This window comes from Eleutherodactylus coqui, chromosome 13 (genome assembly GCF_035609145.1).
Source record: "Eleutherodactylus coqui strain aEleCoq1 chromosome 13, aEleCoq1.hap1, whole genome shotgun sequence".
Lineage (NCBI taxonomy): Eukaryota > Metazoa > Chordata > Amphibia > Anura > Eleutherodactylidae > Eleutherodactylus > Eleutherodactylus coqui.
The window spans coordinates 129,602,089-129,616,877 of NC_089849.1; the positions used below are offsets into that span (position 1 = coordinate 129,602,089).

Sequence of the window (14,789 nt, forward strand, 5' to 3'; positions counted from 1 at the left end):
CTACTACACCATACAGGGCAGCCTGTGAGGTACCCCGTGTGATCGGCCCGTACTACACTATACATGGCAGCCTGTGAGGTACCCCCGTGAGATCGGCCCCTACTACAGCATACAGGGCAGCCTGACAGTTATCCCGTGTGAATGGCCCCTACTACACCATACAGGGCAGCCTGTAAGGTACCCCGTCTGATCGGCCCCTACTACACAATACAGGGCAGCCTGTGAAGCACCCCCGTGTGACCGGCCCCTACTACACCATACAGGGCAACCCGTGAGGTACCCCTGTGTGATCAGCCGCTGCTACACCATACAGGGCAGCCTGTGAGGTACCCTCGTGTGATCAGCCCGTACTACACCATACAGGGCAGCCTGTGAGGTGCCCCTGTGTGATCGGCCCCTACTACACCATGCAGTGCAGCCAGTGAGGTATCCTGTGTCATCGGCCCTATAACAGCATACAGGGCAGCCTGTGAGGTACCACCGTGTGATCGGCCCGTACTACATCATACAGGGCCGGCCTGTGAGGTACCCCGTGTGATCGGGCCCCTTTTACACCATACAGGGCAGCCTGTGAGGTAGCCCATTTGATCGGCCCTATTACACCGTACAGGGCAGCCTATGAGGTATCCCGTGTGATCGGCCCTATTATACCATACAGGGCAGCCTGTGAGGTACCCCGTGTGATCAGCTGCTACTACACCATACAGGGCAGCCTGTAAGGTACCACCGTGTGATCAGGCTCTACTACACCTTACAGGGCAGCCTGTGAGGTACCCCATCTGATCGGCCCCTACTACACAATACAGGGCAGCCTGTGAAGTACCCCCGTGTGACCGGCCCCTACTACACCATACAGGGCAGCCCGTGAGGTACCCCCGTGTGATCAGCCGCTACTACACCATACAGGGCAGCCTGTGAGGTACCCTCGTGTGATCAGCCCGTACTACAGCATACAGGGTAGCCTGTGAGGTACCACCGTGTGATCAGCCCCTACTACACCATACAGGGCAGCCTGTGAGGTGCCCCTCTGTGATCGGCCCCTACTACACCATACAGGGCAGCCTGTGAGGTACCCCCGTCTGACCGGCCCCTACTACACCATACAGGGCAGCCTGTGAGGTACCCCCGTCTGACCGGCCCCTACTACACCATACAGGGCAGCCTGTGAGGTACCCCCGTGTGATCGGCCCCTACTACACCATACAGGGCAGCCTGTGAGGTACCCCGTGTGATCGGCCCGTACTACACTATACATGGCAGCCTGTGAGGTACCCCCGTGAGATCGGCCCCTACTACAGCATACAGGGCAGCCTGACAGTTATCCCGTGTGAATGGCCCCTACTACACCATACAGGGCAGCCTGAAAGGTACCCCGTCTGATCGGCCCCTACTACACAATACAGGGCAGCCTGTGAAGCACCCCCGTGTGACCGGCCCCTACTACACCATACAGGGCAACCCGTGAGGTACCCCTGTGTGATCAGCCGCTACTACACCATACAGGGCAGCCTGTGAGGTACCCTCGTGTGATCAGCCCGTACTACACCATACAGGGTAACCGGTGAGGTACCACTATGTGATCGGCCCCTACTACACCATACAGGGCAGCCTGTGAGGTGCCCCTGTGTGATCGGCCCCTACTACACCATGCAGTGAGGTATCCTGTGTCATCGGCCCTATACACCATACAGGGCAGCCTGTGATCAGCCCCCTACTACACCATACAGGGCAACCCGTGAGGTACCCCTGTGTGATCAGCCGCTACTACACCATACAGGGCAGCCTGTGAGGTACCCTCGTGTGATCAGCCCGTACTACACCATACAGGGCCGGCCTGTGAGGTACTCCGTGTCACCGGCCCCTACTACACCATACAGGGCAGCCTGTGAGGTACCCCGTGTGATCGGCCCTACTACACCATACAGGGCAGGCTGTGAGGTACCCCGTGTGATCGGGCCCCTTTACACCATACAGGGCAGCCTGTGAGGTAGCCCATTTGATCGGCCCTATTACACCGTACAGGGCAGCCTGTGAGGTATCCCGTGTGATCGGCCCTATTATACCATACAGGGCAGCCTGTGAGGTACCCCGTGTAATCGGTCCCTACTACACAATACAGGACAGCCTGTGAGGAACCCCCGTGTGATCGGCCCCTACTACACCATACAGGGCAGCCTGTGAGGTACCCCTGTGTAATCAGCCCCTACTACACCAAAAAGGGCAACCTGTGAGGTGCCCCCGTGTGATCAGCCCGTACTACACCATACAGGGCACCATGTGAGGTACCCCCGTGTGATCAGCCCGTACTACACCATACATGGCAGCCTGTGAGCTACCCCCATGTGATCAGCCCGTACTACACCATACAGGGCAACCTGTGAGGTACCCCCGTGTGATCAGCCTGTACTACACCATACAGGGCAACTTGTGAGGTACCCCCCGTGTGATCAGCCCGTACTACACCATACAGGGCAGCCTGTGAGGTACCGCCGTGTGATCAGCACGTACTCCACCATACAGGGCAGCCTGTTAGCTACCCCCATGTGATCGGCCCCTAATACACCAAAAAAGGGCAGCTTGTGAGGTACCCCGTGTGATCAGTCCGTACTACACCATACAGGGCAGCCTGTGAGGTACCCTCGTGTGATCAGCTCGTGCTACACCATACAGGGCAGCCTGTGAGGTACCCCAGTGTGATCAGCCCGTACAACAACGTACAGGACAGCCTGTGAGCTACCCCGTGTGATCAGCCCGTACTACACCATACGGGGCAGCCTGTGAGGTACCCCGTGTGATCAGCCCGTACTCCACCATGCAGGGCAGCCTGTGAGCTACCCCCATGTGATTGGCCCCTAATACACCGTACAGGGCAGCCTGTGAGCTACCCCGTGTGATCAGCCCCTACTACACCATACAGGGCAGCCTGCGAGGTACCCCTGTGTGATCGGCCCATACTACACCATAGAGGGCAGCCTGTGAGGTACCCCCGTGTGATCAGCCCGTACTACACCATACAGGGCAGCCTGTGAGGTACCCTGTGTGATCAGCCCGTACTACACCATACAGGGAGACTGTGAGCTACCCTCATGTGATCGGCCCTACTACACCATACAGGGCAGCCTGTGAGGTACCCCCGTGTAATTGGCCCTATTGCACCAAACAGGGCAGCCTGTGAGGTAACTCCGTGTGATCGGCCCGTACTACACCATACAGGGCAGCCTGTGAGGTACCCCCGTGTGATCAGCCCGTACTACTCCATACAGGGCAGCCTGTGAGGTACCCCCGTGTGATCGGCCCATACTACACTATACAGGGCAGCCTGTGAGCTACCCTCATGTGATCAGCCCGTACTACACCATACAGGGCAGCCTGTGAGGTACCCTGTGTGATCAGCCCGTACTACACCATACAGGGAGCCTGTGAGCTACCCTCATGTGATCGGCCCTACTACACCATACAGGGCAGCCTGTGAGGTACCCCCGTGTAATTGGCCCTATTGCACCATACAGGGCAGCCTGTGAGGTAACTCTGTGTGATCGGCCCGTACTACACCATACAGAGCAGCCTGTGAATTACCCCCGTGTAATTGGCCGTATTACACCATACAGGGCAGCCTGTGAGGTACCCCCGTGTGATTGGCCCGTACTACACCATACAGGGCAGCCTGTGAGGTACCCCCGTGTGATCAGCCCGTACTACTCCATACAGGGCAGTCTGTGAGGTACCCCCGTGTGATTGGCCGTATTACACCATGCAGGGCAGCCTGAGAGGTACCCCGTGTGATCAGCCCATACCACATCATACAGGGCAGCCTGTGAGGTACCCCCGTGTGATCAGCCCGTACTACACTACACAGGGCAGCCTGTAAGCTACCCCTGTGTGATCAGCCCTTACTACACCATACAGCGCAGCCTGTGAGGTACCCCCGTGTGATCAGCCCGTACTACACCATACAGGGCAGCCTGTGAGCTACCCCCTGGTGATCGGCCCTACTACACCATACAGGGCAGCCTGTGAGGTACCCCGTGTGATCGGCCCCTACTACACCATACAGGGCAGCCTGTGAGGTACCCCGTGTGATCGGCCCCTACTACACCATACAGGGCAGCCTGTGAGGTACCCCTGTGTGATCGGCCCTACTACACCATACAGGGCAGCCTGTGAGGTACCCCGTGTGATCGGCCCCTACTACACCATACAGGGCAGCCTGTGAGGTACCCCGTGTGATCGGCCCCTACTACACCATACAGGGCAGCCTGTGAGGTACCCCCGTGATCGGCCCTACTACACCATACAGGGCAGCCTGTGAGGTACCCATGTGTGATCAGCCGCTACTACACCGTACAGGGCAGCCTGTGAGGTGCCCCCACGTGTGATCGGCCCGTACTACACCATAGAGGGCAGCCTGTGAGGTACCCCGTGTGATCAGCCGCTACTACACCGTACAGGGCAGCCTGTGAGGTGCCCCCGTGTGATTGGCCCGTACTACACCATAGAGGGCAGCCTGTGAGGTACCCCCGTGTGATCAGCCCCTACTACACCGTACAGGGCAGCCTGTGAGGTGCCCCCGTGTGATCGGCCCGTACTACACCATAGAGGGCAGCCTGTGAGGAACCCATGTGTGATCAGCCGCTACTACACCGTACAGGGCAGCCTGTGAGGTGCCCCCGTGTGATCGGCCCGTACTACACCATAGAGGGCAGCCTGTGAGGTACCCCAGTGTGATCAGCCCCTACTACACCGTACAGGGCAGCCTGTGAGGTGCCCCCGTGTGATCGGCCCGTACTACACCATAGAGGGCAGCCTGTGAGGTACCCCCGTGAGATCGGCCCGTACTACACCATAGAGGGCAGCCTGTGAGGTACCCATGTGTGATCAGCCGCTACTACACCATACAGGGCAGCCTGTGAGGTGCCCCCGTGTGATCAGCCCGTACTACACCATACAGGGCAGCCTGTGAGGTACCCATGTGTGATCAGCCGCTACTACACCATACAGGGCAGCCTGTGAGGTGCCCCCGTGTGATCGGCCCGTACTACACCGTACAGGGCAGCCTGTGAGGTACCCCCGTGTGATCAGCCCCTACTACACCATACAGGGCAGCCTTTGAGGTACCCCCGTGTGATCAGCCCCTACTACACCATACAGGGCAGCCTGTGAGGTGCCCCCGTGTGATCAGCCCGTACTACTCCATACAGGGCAGCCTGTGAGGTACCCCCGTGTGATCGGCCCGTACTACACCATACAGGGCAGCCTGTGAGGTACCCATGTGTGATCAGCCGCTACTACACCGTACAGGGCAGCCTGTGAGGTGCCCCCGTGTGATCGGCCCGTACTACACCATAGAGGGCAGCCTGTGAGGTACCCCCGTGTGATCAGCCCCTACTACACCGTACAGGGCAGCCTGTGAGGAACCCCCGTGTGATCGGCCCGTACTACACCATACAGGGCAGCCTGTGAGCTACCCTCATGTGATCGGCCCCTACTACACCATACAGGGCAGCCTGTGAGCTACCCTCATGTGATCGGCCCCTACTACACCATAGAGGGCAGCCTGTGAGGTGCCCCCGTGTGTTCGGCCCGTACTACACCATAGAGGGCAGCCTGTGAGGTACCCCCGTGTGATCAGCCCCTACTACACCGTACAGGGCAGCCTGTGAGGTGCCCCCGTGTGATCGGCCCGTACTACACCATAGAGGGCAGCCTGTGAGGTGCCCCCGTGTGATCGGCCCGTACTACACCATACAGGGCAGCCTGTGAGGTACCCCGTGTGATCAGCCACTACTACACCATACAGGGCAGCCTGTGAGGTACCCATGTGTGATCAGCCGCTACTACACCATACAGGGCAGCCTGTGAGGTGCCCCCGTGTGATCGGCCCGTACTACACCGTACAGGGCAGCCTGTGAGGTACCCCCGTGTGATCAGCCCATACTACACCATACAGGGCAGCCTGTGAGGTACCCCGTGTGATCAGCCGCTACTACACCATACAGGGCAGCCTGTGAGGTACCCCCGTGTGATCGGCCTGTACTACACCGTACAGGGCAGCCTGTGAGGTACCCCGTGTAATCGGTCCCTACTACACCATACAGGGCAGCCTGTGAGGTACCCCGTGTGATCGGCCCGTACTACACCATACAGGGCAGCCTGTGAGGTACCCCGTGTGATCGGCCCGTACTACACCATACAGGGCAGCCTGTGAGGTACCCCCGTGTGATCGGCCTGTACTACACCGTACAGGGCAGCCTGTGAGGTGCCCCCGTGTGATCGGCCCGTACTACACCGTACAGGGCAGCCTGTGAGGTACCCCCGTGTGATCGGCCTGTACTACACCGTACAGGGCAGCCTGTGAGGTATCCCGTGTGATCAGCCCCTACTACACCGTACAGGGCAGCCTGTGAGGTGCCCCCGTGTGATCAGCCCATACTACACCGTACAGGGCAGCCTGTGAGGTACCCCGTGTAATCGGTCCCTACTACACCATACAGGGCAGCCTGTGAGGTACCCCGTGTGATCGGCCCGTACTACACCATACAGGGCAGCCTGTGAGGTACCCCGTGTGATCGGCCCGTACTACACCATACAGGGCAGCCTGTGAGGTACCCCCGTGTGATCGGCCTGTACTACACCGTACAGGGCAGCCTGTGAGGTGCCCCCGTGTGATCGGCCCGTACTACACCGTACAGGGCAGCCTGTGAGGTACCCCCGTGTGATCGGCCTGTACTACACCGTACAGGGCAGCCTGTGAGGTGCCCCCGTGTGATCGGCCCGTACTACACCATACAGGGCAGCCTGTGAGGTACCCCGTGTGATCAGCCGCTACTACACCATACAGGGCAGCCTGTGATGTACTCCGTGTGATCGGCCCGTACTACACCATACAGGGCAGCCTCTGAGGAACCCCCGTGTGATCGGCCCGTACTACACCATACAGGGCAGCCTGTGAGGTGCCCCCGTGTGATCGGCCCGTACTACACCATACAGGGCAGCCTGTGAGGAACCCCGTGTGATCGGCCCGTACTACACCATACAGGGCAGCCTGTGAGGTACCCCCGTGTGATCGGCCCATACTACACCATACAGGGCAGCCTGTGAGGTACCCCGTGTGATCGGCCCGTACTACACCATACAAGGCAGCCTGTGAGGTACGCCCGTGTGATCGGCCTGTACTACTCCATACAGGGCAGCCTGTGAGGTACCCCAGTGTGATCGGCCCGTACTACACCATACAGGGCAGCCTGTGAGGTACCCCGGTGTGATCAGCCCGTACTACACCGTACAGGGCAGCCTGTGAGGTACCCCCGTGTGATCAGCCCATACTACACCGTACAGGGCAGCCTGTGAGGTGCCCCCGTGTGATCGGCCCGTACTAAACCATAGAGGGCAGCCTGTGAGGTGCCCCCGTGTGATCAGCCCATACTACACCATAGAGGGCAGCCTGTGAGGTACCCCGTGTGATCAGCCCCTACTACACCATACAGGGCAGCCTGTGAGGTACCCCCTTGTGATCGGCCCGTACTACACCGTACAGGGCAGCCTGTGAGGTACCCCCGTGTGATCAGCCCATACTACACCATACAGGGCAGCCTGTGAGGTGCCCCCGTGTGATCGGCCCGTACTACACCGTACAGGGCAGCCTGTGAGGTACCCCCGTGTGATCAGCCCATACTACACCATACAGGGCAGCCTGTGAGGTGCCCCCGTGTGATCGGCCCTATTACACCGTACAGGGCAGCCTGTGAGGTGCCCCCGTGTGATCAGCCCATACTACACCATACAGGGCAGCCTGTGAGGTACCCCGTGTGATCGGCCCGTACTACACCATAGAGGGCAGCCTGTGAGGTACCCCCGTGTGATCAGCCGCTACTACACCATACAGGGCAGCCTGTGAGGTACCCCCGTGTGATCAGCCCGTATTACACCATAGAGGGCAGCCTGTGAGCTACCCTCGTGTGATCAGCCCGTATTACACCATAGAGGGCAGCCTGTGAGGTGCCCCCGTGTGATCGGCCCGTACTACACCATACAGGGCAGCCTGTGAGGTGCCCCCGTGTGATCGGCCCCTACTACACAATACAGGGCAGCCTGTGAAGTACCCCTGTGTGATCAGGCTCTAATACACCATACAGGGCAGCCTGTGAGGTGCCCCCGTGTGACCGGCCCCTACTACACCATACAGGGCAGCCTGTGAGGTACCCCCGTGTGATCGGCCCCTACTACACCATACAGGGCAGCCTGTGAGGTACCCCAGTGTGATCGGCCCCTACTACACCATACAGGGCAGCCTGTGAGGTACCCCCGTCTGACCGGCCCGTACTACACCATACAGGGCAGCCTGTGAGGTACCCCCGTGTGATCAGGCTCTACTACACCATACAGGGCAGCCTGTGAGGTGCCCCCGTGTGATCGGCCCCTACTACACCTTACAGGGCAGCCTGTGAGGTACCCCGTGTGATCAGCCCCTACTACATCATACAGAGCATCTATACGGCAGATGCGGCCCCCATGGACATCCAGAGTTTTGCCGCTGCGCCTGGCGACAATGAAGGAAAGATTAGCTGCAAACATCGCGAGAGCCCCATGAGCCCCGCCCACACAGCGCCCTCTCACGTGATTGGTCACATGGTCCCCAACGTCATCCCAGGTCCTTTACCTCTAGTGGGATGTAACGCAGTGGATCCATCTGTACCTGGCCGGCGGTACAAAGAGGGCGGGAGAGCCGGAGTGTCCGCGGTGCCCCCGGGTGAGGGCGCTGTCTTTACTGTACATTATTGCACTACAGCTTCATAATATATTATACTGCACCTCCCAGAGTCCTGTACATTATATGCTTATTACACTCCAGCCTCATAATATATTATACTGCACCTCCCAGAGTACTGTACATTATATGCTTATTACACTACAGCCCCATAATATATTATACTACACCTCCCAGAGTCCTGTACATTATATGCTTATTACACTACAGCCCCATAATATATTATACTACACCTCCCAGAGTCCTGTACATTATAGACCTATTACACTACAGCCTCATAATGTATTATACTGCACCTCCCAGAGTGCTGTACATTATATGCTTATTACACTACAGCCCCATAATGTATTATACTGCACCTCCCAGAGTACTGTACATTATATGCTTATTACACTCCAGCCTCATAATATATTATACTGCACCTCCCAGAGTCCTGTGCATTATATGCTTATTACACTACAGCCTCATAATATATTATACTACACCTCCCGAAGTCCTGTACATTATAGACCTATTACACTGCAGCCCCGTAATATATTATACTGCACCTCCCGAAGTCCTGTACATTATAGACTTATTACAGTGCAGCCTCATAATATATTATACTACACCTCCCAGAGTCCTGTACATTATAGACCTATTACACTACAGCCTCATAATATATTATACTGCACCTCCCAGAGTCCTGTACATTATATGCTTATTACACTACAGCCTCATAATATATTATACTGCACCTCCCAGAGTACTGTACATTATATGCTTATTACACCACATTCTACATAGTATATTATACTGCACCTCCCAGAGTCCTGTACATTATATGCTTATTACACTCCAGCCCCATTATGTATTATACTGCACCTCCCAGAGTCCTGTACATTATAGACTTATTACACTACAGCCTCATAATATATTATACTGCACCTCCTAGAGTCCTGTACATTATATGCTTATTACACTCCAGCCTCAATATATTATACTGCACCTCCCAGAGTCCTGTACATTATATGCTTATTACACTACAGCCTCATAATATATTATACTGCACCTCCCAGAGTCCTGTACATTATAGACTTATTACACTACAGCCTCATAATATATTATACTACACCTCCCAGAGTCCTGTACATTATATGCTTATTACACTCCAGCCTCATAATATATTATACTACACCTCCCAGAGTCCTGTACATTATAGACCTATTACACTACAGACCCATAATATATTATACTACACCTCCCAGAGTCCTGTACATTATATGCTTATTACACTACAGCCTCATAATATATTATACTACACCTCCCACAGTCCTGTACATTATAGACTTATTACACTACAGCCTCATAATATATTATACTGCACCTCCCAGAGTCCTGTACATTATATGCTTATTACTCTCCAGCCTCATAATATATTATACTGCACCTCCCAGAGTCCTGTACATTATAGACTTATTACACTACAGCCTCATAATATATTATACTGCACCTCCTAGAGTCCTGTACATTATAGACCTATTACACTACAGCCTCATAATATATTATACTGCACCTCCCAGAGTCCTGTACATTATATGCTCATTACACTACAGCCTCATAATATATTATACTACACCTCCCAGAGTCCTGTACATTATAGACCTATTACACTACAGCCTCATAATATATTATACTGCACCTCCCAGAATCCTGTACATTATAGACCTATTACACTACAGCCTCATAATGTATTATACTGCACCTCCCAGAGTACTGTACATTATATGCTTATTACACTACAGCCTCATAATATATTTTACTGCACCTCCCAGAGTCCTGTACATTATATGCTTATTACACTACAGCCTCATAATATATTATACTGCACCTCCCAGAGTCCTGTACATTATAGACTTATTACAGTGCAGCCTCATAATATATTATACTACACCTCTCAGAGTCCTGTACATTATAGACCTATTACACTACAGCCTCATAATATATTATACTGCACCTCCCAGAGTCCTGTACATTATAGGCTTATTACACTACAGCCTCATAATATATTATACTGCACCTCCCAGAGTCCTGTACATTATATGCTTATTACTCTCCAGCCTCATAATATATTATACTGCACCTCCCAGAGTCCTGTACATTATATGCTTATTACACTCCAGCCTCATAATATATTATACTGCACCTCCCAGGGTCCTGTACATTATATGCTTATTACACTACAGCCCCATAATATATTATACTGCACCTCCCAGAGTCCTGTACATTATATGCTTATTACACTACAGCCCCATAATATATTATACTACACCTCCCAGAGTCCTGTACATTATATGCTTATTACACTCCAGCCTCATAATATATTATACTGCACCTCCCAGAGTCCTGTACATTATATGCTTATTACACTACAGCCCCATAATATATTATACTGCACCTCCCAGAGTACTGTACATTATATGCTTATTACACTACAGCCTCATAATATATTTTACTGCACCTCCCAGAGTCCTGTACATTATATGCTTATTACACTACAGCCTCATAATATATTATACTGCACCTCCCAGAGTCCTGTACATTATAGACTTATTACAGTGCAGCCTCATAATATATTATACTACACCTCTCAGAGTCCTGTACATTATAGACCTATTACACTACAGCCTCATAATATATTATACTGCACCTCCCAGAGTCCTGTACATTATATGCTTATTACACTACAGCCTCATAATATATTATACTGCACCTCCCAGAGTCCTGTACATTATAGACCTATTACACTACAGCCCCATAATATATTATACTACACCTCCCAGAGTCCTGTACATTATATGCTTTTTACACTACAGCCCCATAATATATTATACTGCACCTCCCAGAGTCCTGTACATTATATGCTTATTACACTCCAGCCTCATAATATATTATACTGCACCTCCCAGAGTCCTGTACATTATATGCTTATTACACTCCAGCCTCATAATATATTATACTACACCTCCCAGAGTCCTGTACATTATATGCTTTTTACACTACAGCCCCATAATATATTATACTGCACCTCCCAGAGTCCTGTACATTATATGCTTATTACACTCCAGCCTCATAATATATTATACTGCACCTCCCAGGGTCCTGTACATTATATGCTTATTACACTACAGCCCCATAATATATTATACTGCACCTCCCAGAGTCCTGTACATTATATGCTTATTACACTACAGCCCCATAATATATTATACTACACCTCCCAGAGTCCTGTACATTATATGCTTATTACACTCCAGCCTCATAATATATTATACTGCACCTCCCAGAGTCCTGTACATTATATGCTTATTACACTACAGCCCCATAATATATTATACTGCACCTCCCAGAGTACTGTACATTATATGCTTATTACACTACAGCCTCATAATATATTTTACTGCACCTCCCAGAGTCCTGTACATTATATGCTTATTACACTACAGCCTCATAATATATTATACTGCACCTCCCAGAGTCCTGTACATTATAGACCTATTACACTACAGCCCCATAATATATTATACTACACCTCCCAGAGTCCTGTACATTATATGCTTATTACACTACAGCCCCATAATATATTATACTGCACCTCCCAGAGTCCTGTACATTATATGCTTATTACACTCCAGCCTCATAATATATTATACTGCACCTCCTAGAGTCCTGTACATTATAGACCTATTACACTACAGACCCATAATATATTATACTACACCTCCCACAGTCCTGTACATTATATGCTTATTACACTACAGCCTCATAATATATTATACTACACCTCCCACAGTCCTGTACATTATAGACTTATTACACTACAGCCTCATAATATATTATACTGCACCTCCCAGAGTCCTGTACATTATATGCTTATTACTCTCCAGCCTCATAATATATTATACTGCACCTCCCAGAGTCCTGTACATTATATGCTTATTACACTACAGCCTCATAATATTTTATACTGCACCTCCCAGAGTCCTGTACATTATATGCTTATTACACTACAGCCTCATAATATATTATACTGCACCTCCCAGAGTCCTGTACATTATAGACTTATTACACTACAGCCTCATAATATATTATACTGCACCTCCTAGAGTCCTGTACATTATAGACCTATTACACTACAGCCTCATAATATATTATACTACACCTCCCAGAGTCCTGTACATTATATGCTTTTTACACTACAGCCTCATAATATATTATACTACACCTCCCAGAGTCCTGTACATTATAGACTTATTACACTACAGCCCCATAATATATTATACTACACCTCCCACAGTCCTGTACATTATAGACTTATTACACTACAGCCTCATAATATATTATACTGCACCTCCCAGAGTCCTGTACATTATAGGCTTATTACACTACAGCCTCATAATATATTATACTGCACCTCCCAGAGTCCTGTACATTATATGCTTATTACTCTCCAGCCTCATAATATATTATACTGCACCTCCCAGAGTCCTGTACATTATATGCTTATTACACTCCAGCCTCATAATATATTATACTGCACCTCCCAGGGTCCTGTACATTATATGCTTATTACACTACAGCCCCATAATATATTATACTGCACCTCCCAGAGTCCTGTACATTATATGCTTATTACACTACAGCCCCATAATATATTATACTACACCTCCCAGAGTCCTGTACATTATATGCTTATTACACTCCAGCCTCATAATATATTATACTGCACCTCCCAGAGTCCTGTACATTATATGCTTATTACACTACAGCCCCATAATATATTATACTGCACCTCCCAGAGTACTGTACATTATATGCTTATTACAATACAGCCTCATAATATATTTTACTGCACCTCCCAGAGTCCTGTACATTATATGCTTATTACACTACAGCCTCATAATATATTATACTGCACCTCCCAGAGTCCTGTACATTATAGACTTATTACAGTGCAGCCTCATAATATATTATACTACACCTCTCAGAGTCCTGTACATTATAGACCTATTACACTACAGCCTCATAATATATTATACTGCACCTCCCAGAGTCCTGTACATTATATGCGTATTACACTACAGCCTCATAATATATTATACTGCACCTCCCAGAGTCCTGTACATTATAGACCTATTACACTACAGCCCCATAATATATTATACTACACCTCCCAGAGTCCTGTACATTATATGCTTTTTACACTACAGCCCCATAATATATTATACTGCACCTCCCAGAGTCCTGTACATTATATGCTTATTACACTCCAGCCTCATAATATATTATACTGCACCTCCCAGGGTCCTGTACATTATATGCTTATTACACTACAGCCCCATAATATATTATACTGCACCTCCCAGAGTCCTGTACATTATATGCTTATTACACTACAGCCCCATAATATATTATACTACACCTCCCAGAGTCCTGTACATTATATGCTTATTACACTCCAGCCTCATAATATATTATACTGCACCTCCCAGAGTCCTGTACATTATATGCTTATTACACTACAGCCCCATAATATATTATACTGCACCTCCCAGAGTCCTGTACATTATATGCTTATTACACTACAGCCTCATAATATATTATACTGCACCTCCCAGAGTCCTGTACATTATATGCTTATTACACTACAGCCTCATAATATATTTTACTGCACCTCCCAGAGTCCTGTACATTATATGCTTATTACACTACAGCCTCATAATATATTATACTGCACCTCCCAGAGTCCTGTACATTATAGACCTATTACACTACAGCCCCTTAATATATTATACTACACCTCCCAGAGTCCTGTACATTATATGCTTATTACACTACAGCCCCATAATATATTATACTGCACCTCCCAGAGTCCTGTACATTATATGCTTATTACTCTCCAGCCTCATAATATATTATACTGCACCTCCCAGAGTCCTGTACATTATAGACCTATTACACTGCAGCCCCGTAATATATTATACTG

General features: G+C 50.5%; 1 protein-coding gene across 3 annotated transcripts in view; it reads left to right on the top strand.

Annotated features, from left to right (window-relative positions):
* The first annotated feature begins 8,647 nt into the window (after nt 1-8,647).
* Nucleotides 8,648-14,789, top strand: part of LOC136587572 (zinc finger protein 883-like) — a 33,579-nt gene continuing 27,437 nt past the window's right edge. For 2 of the 3 annotated variants that reach the window (XM_066586244.1, XM_066586240.1), the window contains exon 1: nt 8,657-8,746. The gene's annotated coding sequence lies outside the window, so the exon portion shown is untranslated. Of the gene's footprint in view, nt 8,747-14,789 lie in introns of all 3 variants that reach the window. The other variant, XM_066586242.1, reaches the window with a different exon arrangement.